Source organism: Aedes albopictus, chromosome 1 (assembly GCF_035046485.1).
Source record: "Aedes albopictus strain Foshan chromosome 1, AalbF5, whole genome shotgun sequence".
Taxonomy (NCBI): domain Eukaryota; kingdom Metazoa; phylum Arthropoda; class Insecta; order Diptera; family Culicidae; genus Aedes; species Aedes albopictus.
The window spans coordinates 262920407-262943367 of NC_085136.1; the positions used below are offsets into that span (position 1 = coordinate 262920407).

Below are 22961 nucleotides of genomic sequence, written 5' to 3' on the forward strand. Positions count from 1 at the left end.
ATCCACTAGAAGTATAACGTCAAAATCTCTCAAGTTATTCTCAAGAACTTCCTGAAGGGTTTATGACAAAATTCCTTAAGACTTTAGACAAACAAAACATAAAATAATAAGGACGAAATTTTCGAGGAAACCCTGACGAAATCCATGAAGTGCTTCGTACAAAATTCCGAAAGGCATTACGTTGAAAATCCTTAAGGGTACACAGAAGATCTGACAAGATCTCAGAATGCAAACCAACATTTCTTAATTTACGATGGAATTCCATAAATACTCTAGAAAAAATCCTAGGATTTGATTTGATTCCACAATGGAGCTGAGACGAAATTCCTGAATTACGACGAAACTACTGCATTTCGATGAAGGAAAAAGTATACTATAGAAATGTCTGAAGGGCTTTTGACGAAATTATCCCTTTGAAAATTGTGACGAAATTCGCAGCAGAGATTCATACGGATTCCCAACAAAGGCTGTGACAAATATTCCTAGGAGTTTAGTTTAAAAGCCCCTGCTGAGGTTTATGGAATAGTGATGAAATCCTAGGATTTCTGAAGGGCTTAAGGCGACATCTCTGAATGGAACCAGGAAAAGCCTCTGAAACCATTCTTGAAATATCTTTAAAAGAAATTAGTAAAATCTATGATGGGATTTTGACGAAATTCTCTGCAAAATATGTCTGGCAAAATCTTCGGTGCCATTATGAAGATTTGTTTCTGAAGGGATTCAGACGAAGTTTTTCGAACGGGTTAAAAAAAACCCAATGGATTCCAGACGAAATTTCTGTTGAAATTCTTACGAAACTCAAAGAGTATTTTCGACGAAAATCCTGAATGAATTATCACAAAATTTTGAGAAAAATTCTTATAAAGTCTCTAAAGGCTAACAAGAAATCACAGAAGGGATTTAAACTTAATCTCCAGAACGAATTACTGGAGGAATTTAGTCGAAATTTCTTCCAAGTATTCTGACAGAGTTTCTGAAAGGCTTATGAACAAATGAATGAACAAAAAGGGCCAAGAAACAAATCCTTAAAGCTGTGGTACGTAATCTCTCAGCTGGATAGGAGATAGCATCAGCTGCGGCGATCGAATTCTGAAGATCTGAAGATGGCCAAAATGTGATTAGGCCGAAACGTCACGCAAAAAAATCGAGAAATATCAAAAATAAAGGGATACCTATACTAGTTAACGGTGATTAATTCCAACAAGTAAAGTTAATTCATGATAGAATCTTTAAAAAAGGGTCTGAGGTGATCCATGTATAAAGAAGAAGTTTCCGAAGGATTTTTCAAACGAATCCCTAGAAGAAGTTCTGAAGTAATCTGTGGCGTAGTTTTAGAAGGAAGATCAAAGAAGCCATCTGGAAAATAATCGTAACAGAACATCTAAAAGACGCCCTTTAGAAATTTCTTAAAGGATCCCTGGAAGAGTTAAAAAAAACACTGGAACAGTTTCTGAACCTAATCTTGATAGATTTTTCGAAGAAGTCCATAGAAGAAGGAGAAAAAAAGGAAGGAATTCTTGGGCAATGTGTAGGAATCTCATAAAGAATTTCCGAAGAAATCTCCAGGAACAACCCAGCCCATCTAAAGGAATCTCTGGAAGAATTTCTGATGGAATTTTGAAATTTTGAAATCCTTTAGGAATCACTGAAAGCATTTCTGAAGGAATCCGTGGATGATATTCTGAAAGAATTCTCAAATGGATTTCTGAAAGATTCTGTGGAAAAAATTCTGAGGAACTTACTGCCGGAGGAAATCCTGGAGGAATGTCTAAAGGAGTTTCTGTCAGGTTTCTTGAAGATCTCTTTTAACTATTTCTAAAGGAACTCATGAAGTATGGGTGATGCTTGGTTATTTAGCCTTTCCAATGCATCACGTAGGGAACAGCCATGTAAACAAAGTGTATTGGCTGTACTGATCAGTTTCATGTATTTTATCAATCATTTGCGGAAGCATTTTATATCAAGAACTACAATCAACCACCAACATACCTCATAGTTTTCGATTCCACCCGTCACACAAAAAGAACACCTCACCTGGTTCACCACGCTACAGACCCCCTTTTTTTTCTTTTCGCTCCAGTCAAGCGAAAAGCGAGCAAAATATAGCACCGATACTATCACGGGATCACCGGGTCAGGTGTAAATCTCCGCATCGTTTATGAGAGATAGCGCAGCTTGCTTCCTATATCTACTCTACGGCAAGGATGAGGGGCGATGTAAGGGTTCGTTGGTTGTCGCCTCCAGCAAATTGCACAACCCTCGCTCTCGTTCTACTCTCCCGCAGCACGCAGCATCTTACCGGTACGGTAGTATAGATTCTTCAACGGTAGAAGCAATAAAGGATTCAAGAGTTCGAGAAAAAGATTCCCACTTTCTGTTGTGCGAGATACACGAGCAGAACCGGTGTTTGTGATGAATTTATACCTTGTAGTCAACCTTTTCATTTCCTTTGTGGAATGTGTGGCGTTGTGCAGGGCGTAGACTAGTTCAGAGTTAGTCTATGAGGTATTGTGAAATTGCGATTGAGTTTTTGTCGGAGCGGTCATCATAGGTCTCCAGGTCAGTACAGCAGAAAGTCCACCAGGAATTCTTCCAAGCAGTCCTCTAGAAAGACCTTCAAAAAGTTTTCGAGGAATAACTATAAGAAATCTTACGGAAAGTACTCCAGGAAGCTCTCCAAAAAGTTCTCCAGGAACTCCTCAAGGAAGTTTTCCAGGAAGTCCTGGAAAAAGGACTGAATGTAGGTCGTCCAGGAAGTCAATGGAAGCAATTAAGAAAGTCCTCCAGGAAATCCTCAAGAAAACCCTTAAGGCGGTCCTCGAAGAAGTCCTCCAGGAAGTTCTCAAGGAATCCCTGGAGAGAGCCCCGCAGGAAGTTCTCCAGAAAGCCCTCCATGAAATCTGTCAGATAGTCCTCCAGGAAGCCCCTCACGAAGCTCTCCAGAAAGTTTCCAAAAAAGTTCTCATGGAAAAAGACTTCTGGAAGTTTTCCTGAAATATCTCCAAGAAGTCCTCAGTAAAATCTTCCAGAAAGTCATTGAGGAAATCCTTCAGGGAGTTCTCCAGGAAGTCCTTTAAGAAGTTCCCCAAAAATACCTCCAAAAAGTCCTCCAGGAAGTCCTCCAAGAAGTCCTCAAGGAAGTCATCCGGGAAGTCCTTCTGGAAGTTCCCCAGGAAGCCCATCAGTAGCAAGTCCTCCAGAAAGCCCTCCATGAAATTCTGTAGAAGGCTCCACAGAGCTCCTAAGAAAGTTCTACAGGAAGTCCTCTAGGAAGTCCTTCAGGAAGTCCTCCAGGAAGTCCTTCGAGAATTCCTCCGAGAATTCCTCCAGGAAGTCCTCCAGGAATTTCTCCAGGAAGTCCTCCATTGAGTCCTCTAGGAAGTACTCCAGGAAGTCTTCCAGGAAGACCTTCAGAAAGTCCTCTACGAAGTCCTTCAGAAAGTCTTCTAGGAAGTCATCCAGGAAGTCCTCCAGGAAGTCCTCCAGGATGTTCTCTAAAAAGTCCTCCAGGAAGTCTTCCAGGAAGTCTTCCAGGAAGTCATCCAGGAAGTCCTCCAGGAAGTCCTCCAGGAAGTCCTCCAGGAAGTCCTCCAGGAAGTCCTCCAGGAAGTCCTCCAGGAAGTCCTCCAGGAAGTCCTCCAGGAAGTCCTCCAGGAAGTCCTCCAGGAAGTCCTCCAGGAAGTCCTCCAGGAAGTCCTCCAGGAAGTCCTCCAGGAAGTCCTCCAGGAAGTCCTCCAGGAAGTCCTCCAGGAAGTCCTCCAGAAAGTCCTCCAGGAAGTCCTCCAGGAAGTCCTCCAGGAAGTCCTCCAGGAAGTCCTCCAGGAAGTCCTCCAGGAAGTCCTCCAGGAAGTCCTCCAGGAAGTCCTCCAGGAAGTCCTCCAGGAAGTCCTCCAGGAAGTCCTCCAGAAGTCCTCCAGGAAGTCCTCCAGGAAGTTCTCCAGGAAGTCCTCCAGGAAGTCTTACCGCAAGTCCATCTGTCATCATTTTATAATGTAAACTCCTACAGACAATCATACTGCACCACAACAAGAGCCTAAGTATGAACCAGTCTATTTCTCACCAGCCCTACCAGGACACTCTTTCAAGAATTCTTCTCATCGGAAACAGTGAGCCAAAAGTCAAGTCACGTTACGTGAAGCTTTTGTTGCTACTGTTCACTTTGTTGTTGCTTTTGTTGCTGTTGGCAGTCAGTCGGAACCATTGTTCGGCGGAAAAAGCTGTCCCATTTTCGGCACCTTCCTCACGGAAATACACTTCGGAAGAAACAACGATATTTCCACTTTTCTGAAACTGTGTCCATCGCCCCAGTCATCGTCGTCGTCGTCGGCGTCGTCACCGTGCTATAAAAAGTTCAACCAAACGAGGTGTGTAGGCGATTCTTTGATAAATATTTAATTTCTGGAAAGACGGCTCCAAACAATTCACCACTTTGGTCCCCGGCAGACTTTTGTGTGCTCTTCCAGGATCGGATGACGACATGGACACACACACAAACAGTTCTCGAAGCGAGTTTTAAATTGGGTGAAAAGATGGTTTCCGCTTCCTCAGGGGGCCAGTTTGAGTCGCCGGCGGAGCGAGTCCCGGGGGAACGAGACGAGGAAAAAACCGGAAGATCATGGCTGGAAGTTGGCGAAAGTTGTGATGTTGGTTCGCCGGATAGCTGGCTGCTGGCTGGGGCGCCGATGTGTAATGAAGTGCTACCGTTCAGAATGGTGTAGCGAGCGCATTGGACCTTTTTGCTCGATTGAGCTATCAATTTGCCGGGTGCCAAAAAATTGGACAGAAAAAGGTGGAAAGAAGATGGAACTTTCGGTTGCTTACTTTTTATCGGGCTGGAGTTATTCGAGCTGCAAGGTTCATTTCAGGACGAAAGGTTGAGCGAAAGTTTTTCATCTCTATTGAATTTGATGATTATTAGCGGAGTTAGAGACCGTTCCCCGCTAAACCGGGTCGTCGGTTTTTGTTACTGATTTTGAAGATATCAAGGTGGAAGAAAAAAATCTACGCTGAAGTATATATATTATAAGCCCCTGGTAGTATTCGGGGATGAAGTGAATTTTTTTGTTTTGTTTTTACTAATTTTCAACCAAAACCAATATTTGAAGGTGCATCTCTGTATGGAAGGTAAGGTTTTGTGTTCAAGAAAATGGTGACGCGAACATATAGATTATTGGAGCTGATAGTGCTTTACCATTAGAAACATTCTTAAGTTCTTCTTCTAGCAGAATTAATGTGATTCGAAACTTATAATATTTGTGAGCCACTTATTCGTTCGTTCATATCCATCGCTAGAACCAGAAATGGGTTGAAAAAGCAGTTTCCCTTGCTTCTAACTTTAGAAACACCGTGTATTCTATTAAATAACGCCTGCGAGTGCAATGCAATCATACGAACTATGCCCTTACGCCTGGCATTCACGCACCAAATGTGTGAACCCTCTGCCAACTATATCCTACCAACGTCTGACATTCGCATGCATTTGTGCAGACGCAAATGTATATTTGGTGGATACCAACGATTGCAATCATCACTTCCCTATTCTTCCCCACATTGACCTGCAACCTGACGTGGCAGGCGCCATGGTCGCCTAAAAATAGAAGATCACCAACGCTCACACACTGAAGATGCCTGCTAGTCCCCATTAGATATCTCATTGGTTCCTTGTGTGAGTGTAGCTGGTCTGGCGATACTGGAGTAGCATCTACGAGCGGTCAATCAAGCTCAAGCTCAAGCTCAAGCTACACGATATGTACATAAATTAAACAGTCAGTGTAGAGGGTCGAGAAAAAAATAGATTTTTGAAGTGTACAGGGAGACAATTTTTTAAGTTTTAAGCAGCACAAAAAAAAATAAACTTAAGCACCTGGAGAGACGTTTTAGAGAGAGGCGATTTCAGAGGCGTTATAGGGGGTTCGAGAAGCTTTCAGGGAGTTTCAGGGAAGTTACTGGAGGTAACCGGGGGCTTCAGAGCTGTAACAGAGGCTTTACAGGGATTTTGAAGGAATTCCAGAGGATTTTTGAAGGCATATCGGTAGGAGGAGGAGGAGCAGGAGTTAAGAACGTTACACGGGGTTTCAGGGACGTTTCTTGGGGCTGCGTGGCATTTGAAGAAGGCTCTAATGGGCTGTTCATAATCCACGTGGCCATTTTTTATGAACTGTATCTGAAACATACAATAACCAACCAACCCCCACCTCCCTCCATTGATTTTCGTAACCTTTTGACAAAACCCCCTTCCACCCCAGGAGACCACGAGGTTTATGGATGGCCCATGAGGGTTTCTGAGTGCCCCTGAAGCTTTTTTAAACACCCCAAAATGCTCCAGAAGCCCCCTGCAACGTCTCCGAAACTCTCCGAAAGTACTTTTGAAGCTCCCTTAATTTCGCCGAAAACCCCCTAAAACTTCTTGAAATCAAATGTACGCCTCTGAAAATCCTCTGAAACCCATAAATGACTCCAGTAACTACCTCGGATCCCATTGAACTCATTGTAACGCGCCTGCAACCCTCCGAAACTCAGAAACAGAAATTCCCCTGAAACGTCTTGTGCCTCAAAAATGCCCCACAAATACCCCGAATCGTCCTGTAATACTTTGGAACCTTCTTTCATGCACATGGCTGAAACTGCATAAAGCAAAGAATGCATAAAAAGAGGGAAATAATGCAAAAATAAGTTTGAGTTTTAATGAGAGAATCTAGTTCGCGAGAACAGGGCTTGCTCCTGGGCGTTTGAAGTGGGGCTAAAGGGGTTTCCAGAAACTTTCCAGCGAACCCAAAATTCCAAGGAGCGTCACGGGTGTTTGGAAAGGTTGTTTCAGGGGATTCGAACAGCCCTTTAAGGGCTGTCAAGATTTGTTGCCAGTTAATGGGATTACGGGAATTCAGGGACATTTCAATAGTATGAGGAGCACAGCTAATCGTGTTCGGTAATATTTACCGAAATCTCAACTGCCGATCGTTTGGTAATGGATTTTACTGAAATTCTGTAAAAAATTACATAAATTCGGTTAAATGTTATCGTTTATCTGTCAAACTTTGCCGAAGTTCGGTAAATGTTGCCAGCTTACCGATTTTTTTGGTAAACAAAACTTAACGGGTGAGATTTCGGTGAAATATTAACGAAGTTGGTGATTTGATCTTAGTGTAAGGGTTTCAAGGACGTTTCAAGGGGATTCAAGGGCAATTCATAGGATCTCAGAAGCCTTTAAAGGGCATTGGAAGGGGTTTGAAGGCGTTCCAAGGTATTTCAGAGTCATTTGAGAGAGTTTTAGGGTGATTCAGGATCATTTCAAGAGCGTTCCTATAGGCCTTAGTTACCTCCCCAAATAATTTGACCAAGTTGGCGCGTCTGTTTGATAGCATTTCAGGGGCGTTTCAAGGGGTTTTCAGATGTGTTTCAGAGGGTTTATGGACCCTATTTAAGGCGTCCAAAGGGGTTTCAGAGGCATTTCAAATTGATTATGACGATTTCAAGGGCGTTTCAATGGGATTACGAAGGTTTCTGAGGCGTTTCCCAGGCATTTTAGGTCAGGGTTGTATCAGGAGGTTTCAAGAACACCTTCAAATCAAAGAGTATGTCACCAAAGTAACACACTTGTCACCGAAGAGTCACGGCGGCGCAGGTTTTCGTTGCGCAGAAGTCACTGTGACTAACTTCTAGCAAGTAAGTATTTATTTGTTAAAAGTAAGTCACAGTGACTTCTGCGCAACAGAAACCTGCGCCGTCGTGACTCTTCGGTGACAAGTGTGTTGCTTGGGCAGGGGCGTTTCAAAAAAAATGTTGTGAAACTTCCTGAAATGTCTTCAAGATTTCCCTGAAACCCTCTTGGACCGCATGTAACGCACTTGAAACGCTCTGAAATCTCCTCTGTAGCGCCTCTGAATCCACCCGAAAATGCACTGAAACATCCTGAAATGGCTCTAAAGTCCCCTTTAACCCTTCAGGACGCGCGCCGTTGTAAAAAGTTCAACACTACCAAAACACCTTGCTCGTCGTGTACAGCGGGATTGTGATACAGTTTCAGCTGCTTGATGGCGAGCGTCTTGAAAGGTTACACCCCCTTGGACCCCATGTAACGCACCTGAGACCCTCCGAAATCCCCAAAAACGTCTCTGAAACCTGCCTAAAATGCTCTGAGACTTCCTGAGATGCCTCCGAAACTCCCTTAAATCCGGGAGCAGTCGCGTCGTGTACTGAGTACACGCACCATGAAAAACACGCTTGTGATACACAGTGAAAGCGTGGTGTCGTGGAGGGTGGTCTAAGACCCGACTGCTTGAGGGTTAAGACCCACTCAGAACCCATGTGACGCATGTGTGACCTTCAGAAACCTCCGAAAACGTACCCAAAGCCCTTCGAAAATCCTCTGAAACTCTCTGCAATGGTTTTTAAAACGCTCCCGAGACCCTTTAAAATTCCCCAAAACGCCCATGAACCATTAAACCTCCTGAAATCATCTGTAACGCCTCTGAAACCCATAAATGACTCCAACCCCCCGTACCCCATTAACGTTATTGTAACCCACCTGCAAACCTCTTAAACCCACTTCAATGCCCCGCATCAGAAAACCTTTTCAAACAATCTGAAGCGTCATGAAATACCTCTGAAACCTTCTGCAACATACCTGCAACTCACCGAAACACCCAAAACGCTCCTAAAACTTCTTGTGACGCCTCTGAAGATTACTTTAAACCATCTGAAACTCGCTGAAGTGGATCCAAAACCGCCTAAACTTCCCCGGAAACTCCTTGATTTTACTGTAACACACCCGAAACCTTCTGAAACATCCGAAAACGCCCCTGAAACCTGCTGGTAGTGCCGCGGATACACTCTTAAACCCTCTGGAAGCTTGGGAAACTTGAGGATGTCAGGGGTTTTTAAGGTAAAGCTATGACGACGAAGCCACTCAACGAATTTCCAAGAGCACAAATATGAAGAACCGAATGTTGGCATGCGCTGAAAAGTTGAACGATTGGTCACCACCAGCTGCTAGCCAATCGATCAACTTTTCAGCGCGAACTGACATTCGGTTTTTCAGATTTGTACTCCTGAAAGTTTGAGAGCTGGCTTCGTCATATCTTTATCTTAACCCTTTATAAGGCCGAGAGAACCAGGCACGGAATCCACTCGTTCTACATTGGAATATAAAGTACATGTGGTGTAATGAACAAAAACGTTTTTATTTTCAAAAAAATCGATGGTTTGAACTTTTTGTCAACAAAGTTTGAAATTTTGTTATTTTGTGATGCGTTAATCAATCATGCTGATTTTTTGACAGGTTATTGCCCTAATATCAAAGAGAACAGACATTCAGGCTTGAACAAATTTCATTCGGAATGTTGTGTAAGGATTTAAATCTTTACTTGAGTAAGGTTGCCAACCAATACACGATGACAACACTAACGCCACCAAACACCATATTGCCACAGTCAGTGGTGAATTGAAACATTTCAAGTGGTGAATTAAATTAGTATGAAAAATTAACCGATTGCAGCGCCACGCTATTGCCACGCTATTGCCACTTGTGTTGCCGATTTCAAATGACCGTTAAATTCCTTACACAGTTTCGGAACTGGACTTGGATGTCTGTTCTCTGTGCTAATATTCATGAGTGACTTGTGTGGATTTGAACTCGATTGGTCAATTATGTTGGACGATATGGCAATTTTAGTACATGTCCATTTATTATAGTACATTTTTTCAAAAGGCTGAGCTCCTAAAAGTAATGAAACAATCAAGTTGAAATATTGTCCACAAGTAAATGGAACATAGGCCTTCCATTCCCCATCATTCGATTTTCAATTCGCTCACCATAACAGAATTTCGAGCTTATAAACTTTCATGCACTCAAAAATGACAGTTTTTTGAGAGACATTTTGTTCTAAAAAAGTTCATTCAAATTTGTTATGACTCAAAAAAATCATGAGATTTTACAAAGGCCTAATGTGTCCATCAGTTAAAACAGAAGTTGTAAAAATTTTCCAAACGAACAGAAAAAAATATGTGTATAAGGTGGCAATATAGTAGCCACTGCCTTATAAAGGGTTAAGGGAGTTTCAGAGATTATTAAGAGGACTTTAGGGGGTTTCAGAGGACCATAAAACTTCTTGAAATGCCTCTGAAACTCCGTGGATACATCTGTAATCCTTTCACCTGCCCACAACACGTCCCTATAGCTCTCATGACACTATAGAACGGACCTGGTGGGATGGTTGGAATACATGCTTATCACACTGAGGACCTGGAATTCAATTCCACTACCGACCTACTCACAAAATGTGGGTTCTTCCTCCGAAAATAATCCGTGAAACTCTTCTAAACCCCTTTGGAGTACACCATCCCTTTTTTAAACACCCTTGAAACTTCCCACAAACTTTCTTTAACCCCATCTCAAGCATCCAGTAGTCAGTACCACCTTAATTAATGCACCAAGTCCTTCTTATTATGCTTATTTTTATGTCATGCCATTTTCAGTTTATGCGTCCCCATTCCATGGCATAAGAGTGGAATATAATGTTTAGTCTAGACTCCTACTACACTATTGGTTCGGGGGTGCAGCATTGGCGTATCTAGGATTTTTTCGTAGGGGGTGCCAGTTTTAGTTGCTTTTCAGTCACTAATTCAGATTCATCAGATTAGCAAAATTATGGAACCCTTCTAGATAAATGTGAAATGTTTAAAATGCTGATTGTACTAATGTTGGATTGTTGCGAACTGAAAATTTAGTTAATCTTGAGAACTACAAAATCTTCACGAAATTAAGGTTAATACAGAAGATTTGAACGTTCACCACTACAATATATGTGTTTTATTGCAGGCAAACAGTCATTTGTACATAAAAATAACTTACCAGAACAACTGTAGGAATAATTAAAACTAAAAATCACGATATTTTTTTGAATATTAGGTTTTAATACAACACCAGTAGTGACAGTCTTTTTGTTTCTTTAGATAAATACTACTACGTGAAAATTATTTTTTTTACAAAGCAATTGTTAGTGAGTAGGATTCTTAAAAACTAAAAAAATCAGTACGTAAAATTAACGAATATTGTATTTTCAGAGAAAAATGTTTTGGCAATTCCTCTGTGAATTTGCGTTGCGTTGCGTTGCGTGGTAACGGAGTAATTCGTAGATTGCATACTGAAAGTTGTCATGTTATATCCTATTCTAATTGCTTATAGAATGCTATTTGGGAAGGAACAGCTACACTCAAACCTCCATTTAGGTAGGATCCATTTAGGTAAAATCTATTTAGGTCCCTCCATTTAGGTAACGTTACCTAAATAGAATTTGTTTGTGTTCAGGAAAGCTGGAGTACTTAAGATTGATGACGTCATACCCGACATTAACCTATCATTCACCTGTTTTTATTTTGGCCTCCAAACCCAACATAGACCCAACAGTTGTTCGATGTTGGTCCAACAGTGGCCCAACATACGATAAAAATTTACCCGACATTGACCCGACATTCAACAATTTTTCAGTCTGGCGGAATTTTTCAGCGTTTTTTGTATTCAATGCCCAGCTAGTCATTTGCATGACAATTCTCACCTGAGACCCTCCAAAACCCCCGAAAACGCCTCTGAAGCCCCTCCCCTCCAGAAACTCCCTTGAAAGTTCTCTGAAACTCCGCATGACCATCTTTAAATCTCCTATTCGAGTCACTCTCCCTAGTTGAACTTCTTTGCAACCTTGTACTTCATTTAGGTAATGAGCTGAATCCATCTAGGTAATGAATCCATTTAGGTAAAAATTCTAATTAGGCAGTCCCGACTCATTACCTAAATGGAGGTTTCGGTGTATCCAATCAGAGGTTGAAGTAAAAAGACATGAGGACTTCCATTGCCGGCCACGCCCATCTTCTCCGTTACGAGGATAGGAAAGGATGTGATGATATGACACCTACTTTACAAGAGGTCAGCGACTCACCGACACTCGCATAGGTGTCAAGGAGTTGGATATTTGGAATGGGGTGGTTTGGGAATCACTATAAGCGAGTGATGCGACAAGATTCAGATTGTGTAAGTGTATTTGTGTAAATCATGTAGATGTGTTGGAGTGAGTGAAATTGTTTTAGTTTATTTAAAAACCAACGTTGGCAGCGACATATCTAAAAAAATGTTGTCACTCCATGACCCTTATTGCTTCCGGGATGGGGCACAGGCATTTACACTGTGTCCTGGCTAACAAGCCCAGGCTTAAGCGCCATTGCTAGCTCTCCGAAACGATAAGAAACACGTTATGAGGTTGGGAAAGGATAGTAGGGAGTGGATAACTATTCATCGAGATGCCAGCGACTCATCGACGCTCTCGAAAATAGAAAGGAAATGGGATTTTGGTACAGCAACGGTCAGGGATTAAATATGGTTAAGTTATGCGTTATATCTGAAGCTTAATATGTTTAAAACGGTCGCTTTAATTGATTGATAAATTAACCGTTATGTGTCCGACAAACTTTTTTCTTTTTTCTACACCGTGCTTTTTAAAAGGGCGCTGGGTACCCGGTACTGGTAAGGTATTGTACCGTTTGGGCAGGTTTACCCACTTTGGGCACTTGCCGCTATAACCAAGTCAATTTCAAACCGCTTGATTTGAATTTTTGTATAGACTTGTGCACTTTTTGTATAGACTTAACCATCCGTAACTCGCGCGGTTGACTACCTGCGTCAGCACCACGCTAATGCTGAGTACAAAAAGCGAGATTTTTTCAACGTGTTGTACAAAATACAACAGCGCGATCGCTCGTGGGTTAAGTACGTACATGAACTTTCAGATGAACATCGTCGAAAAAATCGCACAAATGATGTACAGTTGAAAGGTCACTTAGAAAATGAGAAAAATATAATGGAGTAAGTGAGAAAACCGTGCCAGTAGCAAGCAGCAAACACGTTGGAGATAACACGTTAGAGCATAAGCAAAAATTTGATCAAAAATAAAGGTCCTGCTAACTCTCGTTTGGATAAACATATAATAGGCCAGGGGAAGTGGTTCACCTAGGATGAACCAAACGTCAAATCCACTTTTTCTTTTCATAGAGGCTCTATGAAAAGAAAAAGTGGTTTTGACATTTGGTTCATCCAAGGGCGCTCCCCTATGATAGCATTTGATCAATAGAAAAAAAAACCTTAGAAGTGGAGCGGACCTGGTGTGATGGTTAGAACACTTGACTATCACGCAGAGGACCTGGGATCGAATCCCACTCCTGACAAACTCACAAAAAATGTGAATTCTTCCTTCGGAAGGGAAGTAAAGCGTGGGTCCCGAGATGAACTAGCCTAGGCTAAAAATCTTGTTAATACAGATAAAAAAAACCTTATAACTTACAAAGAGCGGGATATGTTCAATAAATTAAATTTTTAGAATGGTACAGATAGGAGCACAAAACTAAACAAATAATTAGAACCCTCTCACCGGATTTATGCTGCATATGCTTGACACCGCCAATAAATCTGCTCCGCTCACATCATTCGCGTACTTGTGCCAAAAAAATAACAGAACCACGAATAATGGACATGTCCCATATCGAAAAATGGTTTGTTATTCAGATCTTCCTTCACAATCTTCACGATATTTCTATTGAAATTATTCTGATCACTCCAAGAACTTTACTTTCACTCAAAAAGTAGTTGAAACGAAGGCACGTCATTTTTTTCTTCATGTTCTCGAACAATCGCATGAAAAGTTTTCCGCACAGTCCTCTTCTCAGCACACAATAGCCTTGATTTAAAGACTTGACTTGACTCGATAGCTGCTACCAAAGTTTCAAACCGACATCCAAATCCTTACAGCTTGCACTGCTGACGGCTGCGGTTTTTTTTTTCGACCACGAATTTCAGCATGACCACGGCGGCAGAGCAGATTTTTTTCTTAATACCGATCACTATCGGAAGGGCGACGCAATGAAACGGAGATATATCGAACTGAAGATAACCGCGCGCGTAGACGCGTAGGCTACCGAAACCCAAGCACAAGAAACACATCTGCAGAACTCCTTTTGCCCTTTCCACTCATATGCGAATTCTTGGGCAAAGTGACAAGAAATCTTCGGCTTCCGGAAAATCTACAAAATCTCGAATCCAGCGCACACCGTTTTTCTTTTCTAGTCACAAATGCTCAATTTCAAGCAACAAAATCTTCACTTTCCGCGCAACAATTTGACGCGAGAAATTTTTTTGCGACCACCTTCTTTCATAGCACACTACTCTTTGTTTGAATACTTCCATATTTCGAAGAAAATCAAGGTTTCCAGAAACTTCTCGAAGTCCAAAATAGTTTCAAGAATTCCTCTTCAAGTAAATGTTGAAAATGCTACACGTTGCTAATTTCCTACAAAAATGTTAAAAACAATTTTCCCAAGAACTACTTTATCGATTCTAATTTCTCCACAGTCTCGTCACACACAAATTCGTCATTACCTTTGTCTAGAATAAGTTAAGAAAGTTTTCACTAATTTGTTACCGGAGTCCTGGGGAATACTTTTGCCTATTTCGCTCGAAAACTCTGAAGACAAAAAGCTCCTCAGATATTTAAGTAATCAAAATCCTCTAGATGTTGCGAGTAAACCAACGCATTTTTACCACTTCGAGTCTTATTCTGTTGACACCAACACAATAGGTTTAAAAAGCTCATTCAAATTCAAAGGAACCTAAAGCCTGTATCCGCAATAATCGGGACATAGAAGTACGGCAGTAACTCTGTACTGAATCAATAAAACATGGCCAAAAATTAACTGAGAACTCTTTGATGTATGTTTATTATTTGTGCAAAATTTCATAACAATCGATGTATTACTTTTAACTGTGGATGAGAAGCACACAGACGTGGTTTTTAAGATTTTGTGCAATCATCACCCATTTTCATTCGCATACTAGATGGTTCTTTTCCGCTCCCATTCAAAGTTCTGTGTGGATAATTATGAAATTTCGTGAGCAGTTATGATACTTATAGAGGCACTTTCTTGCAAAATTTCATCAACTTTTATCATTTGAATTGAAAGTTACTGGTGTTAATAGGGGATAATGTTAGTGAAAATGTTTCATGTTTTTCATGTGCGATATTTGTCCATTCATAGCTTTTCAATGTCTCTGCCAATTTTCATGAAATTTTCACAGAAGGTAGTTGGTTATGTCTATAATATGCCCGCAAAATTTGATGATTATTGGTATAGTACTTTCAACAATACAATCGATACAATAAGGGGTACTCACTGATTGTAGCCTGAGGGTCTAAAATCACGGTCAGCCCCAAAATATGTTTCGACTATAAAACTGATGATAGTGCATCGATTTTTTTGAAATTTTGCCTATGCAAGTAAAGAAGATTGAGAGGTTTGTGTTCAAAATTTCAGCCATTTCCTTTATCAAATTCAAAAGTTACAGCGCTGTCAAGCTAAACCAGGGGCTGTACAAAATTCAATTGCTCGCGTTCTACTGTTTCATTGCTACAACAAAAGGTACTTCACCGATTCACATGAAATTTTGCTGGTGAAATGAACACATCTTAAGATATTATCAGGCAAAATTTGAGCAATTTTAATGTATCTATTTTAGAGTTACAGCCATTTTTCTGTGTCCCGATTATTGCGGATACAGGCTTTAAGTGTCGAAATTTGACTTACCTTACTAGATAAACGTTTCTTATCACACTTTCCTTATGCATCCATAATCCAGCAGTAGAAAACTGGCATAACCTGTACTGTTGGCATGACTGCCAGTTTTGTTTTCGATTTCATTCAAGTTGGGTTTCAGGGGCGGCGTGTTAGGGGTGTTCCAGAGGTATTCCAAGGGTATCTAAGAGCGATCTTGGGGTCTTCAAGAGGTATCTGGGGCGTTTCAGGGAGTTTCATGAGGTTTCAGTGAGCTCAGGGTCGTACTATGGTTGTTCCAGTGTATGTCAGGGACATTCCAGATTGTTCCAATGGGTTCTAGAGGGTTTCATGGGTATTTCTGGAGGTTACAGAGACGTTCCATGGGGTTTCACGTGGTTTCAGAGGCGTTCCAGAAGTGTAACACGAGGTTTCATGGGGGTTCCTGGGAGTTTCTGGGGCGTTGCATTGGGTTCAAATGTTCCAGCGGATTTCAGGAGCGTTCCACTGGCGTTTCAATGGCATTCAAGGGGTTTCAGCAGTGTTCCAGAGAGTGTCAGGAGTAATCACAGGAATTTCGAGTGATCCTAGGAGCATTCCGAAGTATTCCAGGAACTTCAGGGGCGTTCTTTAAGGTTTCGGGGACGTTCCAAAATGTACCAGGGTGTTTCAGGGAGTTTCAGGAGCATTCCAGGTATTCTATCTATGACTCTACCACTGTTGTAATATGTAATTACCCACTACCCAAAGAAATTCTGATTTCGATTGGGCATCGTGGCCGTGCGGCTAGAGGCGTCAGTCATCTAGGCGTTTCGTAAGCTTCGGAGTGTGAATTCGATTCCCAGTCGGGGAAAGCTTTTCGTCAAACGGAAAATTCTCCACTGGGCCACTGGGTGTTATGTGTGTTGTCCGTTGTTTAATATTTTTTTTATTTATGTGTATTCAGAGTCCATATTCCTCACATACCATAAAAAATCTCCATAATATACAGGGAGTGGCCAAAATGTTTGGGATAGGCAACTTTTTTCATCTTACAAAAAAAGTTCAACAAGCTGTAACTTTTCATACATATTATTAAAATGCATTTAAAGTTTGTATGGGGATTTTTTTTTGTTCGGGCGAACTGTCATTTTATCGAATAAACTGTCATTCTATCCACAGAAATTGAATTTGTTTTGTTCATTTAACCATCAAAACAAAGGAATTGGATCGAAAAAATCACATTAAACTCAGAAAAATGAGCTCTTTCGATTAGGCTATAGAAAATAGCAATATTTTATTCACTAAACAACCCAATTAATAACGGTGAAAGTGCTCAAAGAACACTAAGTTGAAGCGAGGCAGGCCAAGTCCCAGTGGAAACGTAGAGCCATAAAGAAGAAGAAGAAGAAGAAGGAGAAGATGATATTATGATATTGTAGAGAAAATTACAAATTTTGTTTTATCAGATATGAAATTTAGCGACCTGTGTACTCTTCAGTGGTTTGAAAATTCTGATTGTCTTCAGCTTCAGGCGTCGTTTTGTAAAGGTTAGGGACCAAAATAGGATTAAAAAAAACTTTTTAGAAAAAAATCCTGTTAGAGATCATGGAACGTTGAAACATAGATTGGTTAATGTCAAATGGACGATAATGAGGTTTTAAGTTGAAAAACACGTTCGCATTATTTCTTGCCGCATACTGTATGAAGGTACGTGATTTTGTTAATATTTTATTGTCTTCAAATGTACTATACCAGGTATTTCAATGTAATGTTTCTGCCCTAAAAATTATAAATTCGAATGAATAACACGAACACTTCGGTAATAATCCCCAGTAAAAAAGTACTTGCTCAGATTTTTATTATAGTTTTCAAAAAATACAGTTTTGGTCAAATATATATTGATAATATTCTATATTCACCTGGAAGGCTGGGAAAACTGATTCCAAAATTATGCAAATCGGATGAAAAAATGGTGGAGTTACAGCACATTGAAATTACCGTTCCCACTGCTTGGGAGGCATGGCAGTGAGAATTTCAAATGAGGCGTATTGCGTGATATATAATAAATTTCATTTAAGTGTGAAAAATTAGCATAAGTTAATTTTCACGAATAAAAAATAATTTAAAAAATAAATTACAGTTTGATGTACTTGAACAAGTCTCTACGACGCAGCTTAGAGAGCTAAATTATTTATAATAAGCTAAATAAGCTAAATCATGCTGAAATATGTTCGAGAAAGTATCTATTTTCTACTATATAAGTAAACCGTGACAAGTCCATATGTTACGCATTAAATGCTAAATAATTATAAGCTTCACACAAACTGATTCGCTCGAAGTTAAAAGAAAATGCGTCCTAATAAAATCAACCAAGCGACGTTTAAGCAAATGCTTGACACCAGGAGACTCTGCCCAAAGGAGTAACAAAAAAAAACATCCTGCATCTACAGTGAATTGAGCCTGAATACCTCCAGCGAGGTTAAGAATAGCTGTACGTTCCCAGCAATTTGGGTCCCAACAAACAATAATTTTCTAAAAAACAACTTTTTCGTATCGAATTCCGCATCGTAGAGAAACAAACGAGCACTTTTTGGGAAGAAAATTTAATTTTCTTTCAGATGCGCATAGATCCGGTAGGTACTTACGAACAATTTATGTGATTAATTTGAGGAGCCCTTGCTATGCCTCCGGCGGGAGATCTTCCGGATTTTTTGTTAGCTGGCCAATAATGATGATAATGGAAGCCATTACCAATGGAAAATAGCAACTACCAAGGCAAAATATAAGTTAATTTTGAAGACGAAAAATTTAATTTTTGATGTAAACAAACGATTTTCTTCTCATCTCAGCCTCTACAATTGTCCGAATTCGCCTGTTGGTCCACAACAATTTGATGATTTACCAATTAGTTTGTGGATTCAATTCGTCACTAGGTGGCGCTAGTCGTCAAGTAAAGTTTCAAACTTCTTCCAGAACATATATAGGGTTCCAGAACATATATAAAAGTGACGTCTTCGGCAAAGTTCTTCAGGAAGTCAAGAACAATCTGATGATTCAACAATTAGTTGGTGATTTCACCGCTAGGTGGTGCTAGTTGTCAAGTAAGGCTTCAAACTCCGCTATCTCGGAATCCAGAGCAGATAGAAACGTGTCATCTTCGGCAAAGTTCTTCATGAAGACAAGAACAATCTGGTGATTCAACAATTAGTTGGTGATTTCGCCGCTAGGTGGTGCTAGTTGTCAAGTAAAGCTTATAAGACTCTAATTTTTCGGCCCCGGGACCGCTCTGTTCCTGAAGGGAACAGGCACAAGCTCCCGTCTGCTGGTCTGAGCCGCGGCAGGCGATTGGAGTAGGCAAATACGACCTCTTTTGGTCCCGGGTCTCAGGGCGTTTGGCGCGGGGAAGTCTTCGGAATGCGAGGTCCTAAAACTGGAAACATACGGTGCACAAATACATTTATTCAACGACTTACATGTGGGGGTGGCTAACCCGTCCGGACTGGTATAGGGTAGCGTTGGTTGCAGCGAGGAGCGGCGTCAACCGCGGTGACGAGCTGTGTGGAGTGACGGTGACCGCAGGGAACCGCGGCGTTGGTTGCAGCGAAGGGCGACGTTGACCACCAAGAGGGACGACGTCACCCACAGCGAGAATCGACGACAACGGGCTGTGACCGCAGGGAAAAGCGGCGGCGGCAGCGGCGAATATCGGCTGGGCCGACTCGAAGTGCAGCGTCGGGGTTGACCGCCGAGGAAAGCGCCGAGGAAGGTGACCTGGCGGTGGCGAAGTTTGTAGTGGCCCACCACAAGAAGCAGTGCAGAGCAGCGGGGGCCGTGGTAACCAGCCGAAGCGGCCACAGAGAAAAACGGCGGTGGTGGCCGCGATGAAGATGAACTTTGGCCGACGCAACGTGCGGCGAGCTGCAGCGTTGGCCACGACGAAGGTCGACGGTTGCCGCAGAGAAAAGCGCCGGCGGTCGTATCGAGGCGTTGCAAAGAGCGTTGGTGTCCGCGGCTATCCTGGTCACTAATCCGCTTCTGGGAAAACGAGGTCTCTTCAGGTGTTGTAACCATATATTGTTGGCTTGCAAACGTGGCCGCCGGTGCTCCCGGGGCTGGCCAGAAAGATCCCTGGTGGTAATTCCCACCAAACAAACGAAGACTCGTTGAAGCAGCTTTTTCCTCGTGGTAACCCAGAGCGATCAACGTTCCGATCAATGGCGGCTGAACAGAAAATAACTTTTGCAAAAAGAATGCTTTGGTTTGATGGACGGTTGTCTCGCTTTGCGTGTTGCCAACTAACTGCCCGCTACTCGTCGCCCACTCGTATTCTCGGTCGCCCACTAGCGATCGGTCACCCATGGAAACCTGCGTTTTGCTTTTTCCTCGTGCTGCAGGTGACTCTCATGGCTTTTCGCCCGCGAAGATCGCTCACCCGCGAGCAAGGATGGCAGAAAATCACTTCAAGCGATAAATGATACAGGATACGAATAATCCAACATAGCCTTGTTCTTGCAGTAGCATGATGCCGACGCCTCACACCATTCTCGTATCACAGAACAATTAAAGCATCTGATGCACGCTTTATCGCGTGATGACCCGTTATCGGATCATGTTACAAGTCATGATAAATTTTATTCATCACATTGTTTGCCACTTATGCACCCGTAAACCGCATTTATGATTCGAAATAATACATTCATAAGCATATCTGGAAGTTAGATCACCACGAATGCTCAAAAAGTGAATGAAATCACTAATTTATCATTTCAATTTCATGATAACGATCACATCGCACCCGCACATGCCGAGCGAATCATTCTTCTCGGACCGAAGTTTTTTATGATGCTTGACGACAAAATGTTATCGTTGTTGCTATGATCGCGCGATGCCGTTCGACCGCGACACATTCGAAATCTGATCATGATCACTAGATTTCCATCCTTGCCCGCGAGCGGTGCGTTTTTGTTATGTAAGCCACCCACAACAAGATTTGAATTAACCGTTGAGTTGACTTAGCTTACAAAATCTTCCCTACACACTCGCACCCATAATAACACAAAATGTTACCTGTCGGTAACAAGCTTTAACCTCAGCTATCTCAAGATCCAGAGCAGATAGAAACGTGTCATCTTCGGCAAAGTTCTTCATAAAGTCAAGAGCAATCTGGTGATTCAACAATAAGTTGGTGATTTTTCCGCTAGGTGGCCAAGTCGTCAAGTAAAGTTTCAAACGCCTTTATCTTGGGTTCCAGAGCAGATATAAAAGTGTCATTCAACGCCCGTGCACATAAAAGGACAAGGAAGGAGTTTTTTCCTAATTTTGACAATGGGCGGAGTGGCGCCTAGTGTATGGAATATTACCAATCGGAGGGGTTTAACCCCCAAAATCCTCCCTTGTGCACGGGCTTGACTTTTCACATCCATACTCACCTGTTACCCTATGGTTCACGCAAGGACATAAACAGAAGCTTAAACTTCATACTTACCATGTTTTCCTAAGACAACGCAACCAAGTGTTCGCAACCTTAACCAAAGAAATTTCGAATATGTTAAGACAGAATAATTCAAGTCACAGTGGAGAATACGATTCATAGCATTTGTATCTTTATTTATTACAACTTTCTATGTACAATATATCATCATCTTCATGATCATCATTCATCTTACTGCCTATGTATTGATCTATAACGTTTCTATTAAACTGGCCATCTTGCCTCCTCTTATACCCCGATTTGACCCGACCCACATATACAACATTGCGCGTACTTTCACCGCGCGGTGTCCAATCCAACCTTCTCAAAGCAACTTACAGTTTAACACTTTGATTCGAATGTAGGTAATGCGCGGACTAGCAACAACAACCAACACGCATTCAATTCCCACACTAAATCCCTTTCCGCGGGACACTTATTGTTTCGTTCGGACTGCGGGCTCTGCTCTGAGCAATAACATTGTTTTTTTTTTGTTACTTTATTTACACATGGCGGGGAAGTGCCTGCTTGCTTATACGACGTACGAACTGCGCGCGCTAAAACATAATTAAAATTCTATCAATAATGCCACGGTTGCGCGCGCATTCTGCGCGAAGACGCTACTCTGCGCTCGCTGGTTTGTTTGGGGAGATCAATTCCGGCATGTTGCAAAATTCTGCGAATGAGAAGAAGGAAGGCGGAAATGGAAGAGAAGAATTAGACTGGATGTTAAACATAAGATGTGGTTTACGTCAATGAAAAAAGGGCTTGACTGGCAGAGTTGGTTCAAGAATGATTGATAATTTAATAAAAGTGATGAACAAATTTATGTTATTCTGTATTGCCTAATAGTTAAACCCTTTTCTCATTGAAAGTTTACTCATTAATACTCGATTGCCGACCTCAGTAAAATAAATCCAATAAATCAAACATCGTATAACACTTTGGTTGATCTTGGGAATCCAAGTTATTGCCGAAAACCAGAGAAGGCATAGATGCACAGATAAACAGCACATGCTAGTTTTGATGGTAATGTCAGAACATGGTTCTCCGGCGAAACTGATTGGAGCAACGTTGAAGTATGCCTATCACGTTGTGTTGTGTGCCTATCACGAATTGTACGTCTTTTTTGCCCTGCTGATTGCCAGCTAATTACTGTTGACTGTTATCGCGGAAAATAGTTCTATGTGTTCCTCGTGAAACGTTGTCAATCCAAGAATCCGCTTGTGATAAAGTTAATTTGTTAAAAAGCTCTGAAGAGTCGTTAAATCTACCGAATAACCGAAATTATTCAGGCCGATAATTGCGCCAAAAGCCATTACACTTTGTGAGTGGCAGTCATGGAGTGCAACAAGTGTACACTCGCAATCGATCGCAAAAATGATCGGTACACAATTTGTGAAGGAAACTGCGCCAAACGTTTCCACGCTTCATGTGTGGGATTAGCGGAGCCGACTATGTGTGCATTGTTCACGAAAAATATTTTGTGGATGTGTGATACTTGTTTGGATCATTATTGCGCGACCCGTGATGCAGATAATTCCATATCAGCAGAGATCGATGACGACGCAACTAGGCCAAACAATCAAATTGAATCGGATATTGCGGACTTGAAAGCTAAAGTGGAAGAGATCTTCGACACCCTTGCTACATTAGGACCACATCATCAAATGCAGCTCAGCGAGAAACTGCACTCAACTGCTGTATCATCATCTCCGAACGCAAGCACTCATCTACTGGATGGAACAAAAACCAGTCGCACTGCTAGGGAAACAAGCGAGATCGCTAACCATAGTTGCAAACGAAATGATACGTTTTCTCTGTTTCTTACTCATATCGATTGTCGCGTAACGGATGAGGATGTAATTCAACTTGTATGTGAATGTCTTGATATCAGTGATAGGAGAACTGTGAAAATAAGGAA

General features: G+C 41.7%; 1 protein-coding gene across 1 annotated transcript in view; it reads right to left on the reverse strand.

Annotated features, from left to right (window-relative positions):
* Positions 1-21148: 21148 nt before the first annotated feature.
* LOC115258403 (calcium-activated chloride channel regulator 1) overlaps positions 21149-22961 on the reverse strand; it is a 74228-nt gene continuing 72415 nt past the window's right edge. The window contains exon 3 of the mRNA XM_029858496.2: positions 21149-21713. The gene's annotated coding sequence lies outside the window, so the exon portion shown is untranslated. The remainder of the gene's footprint in view (positions 21714-22961) is intronic.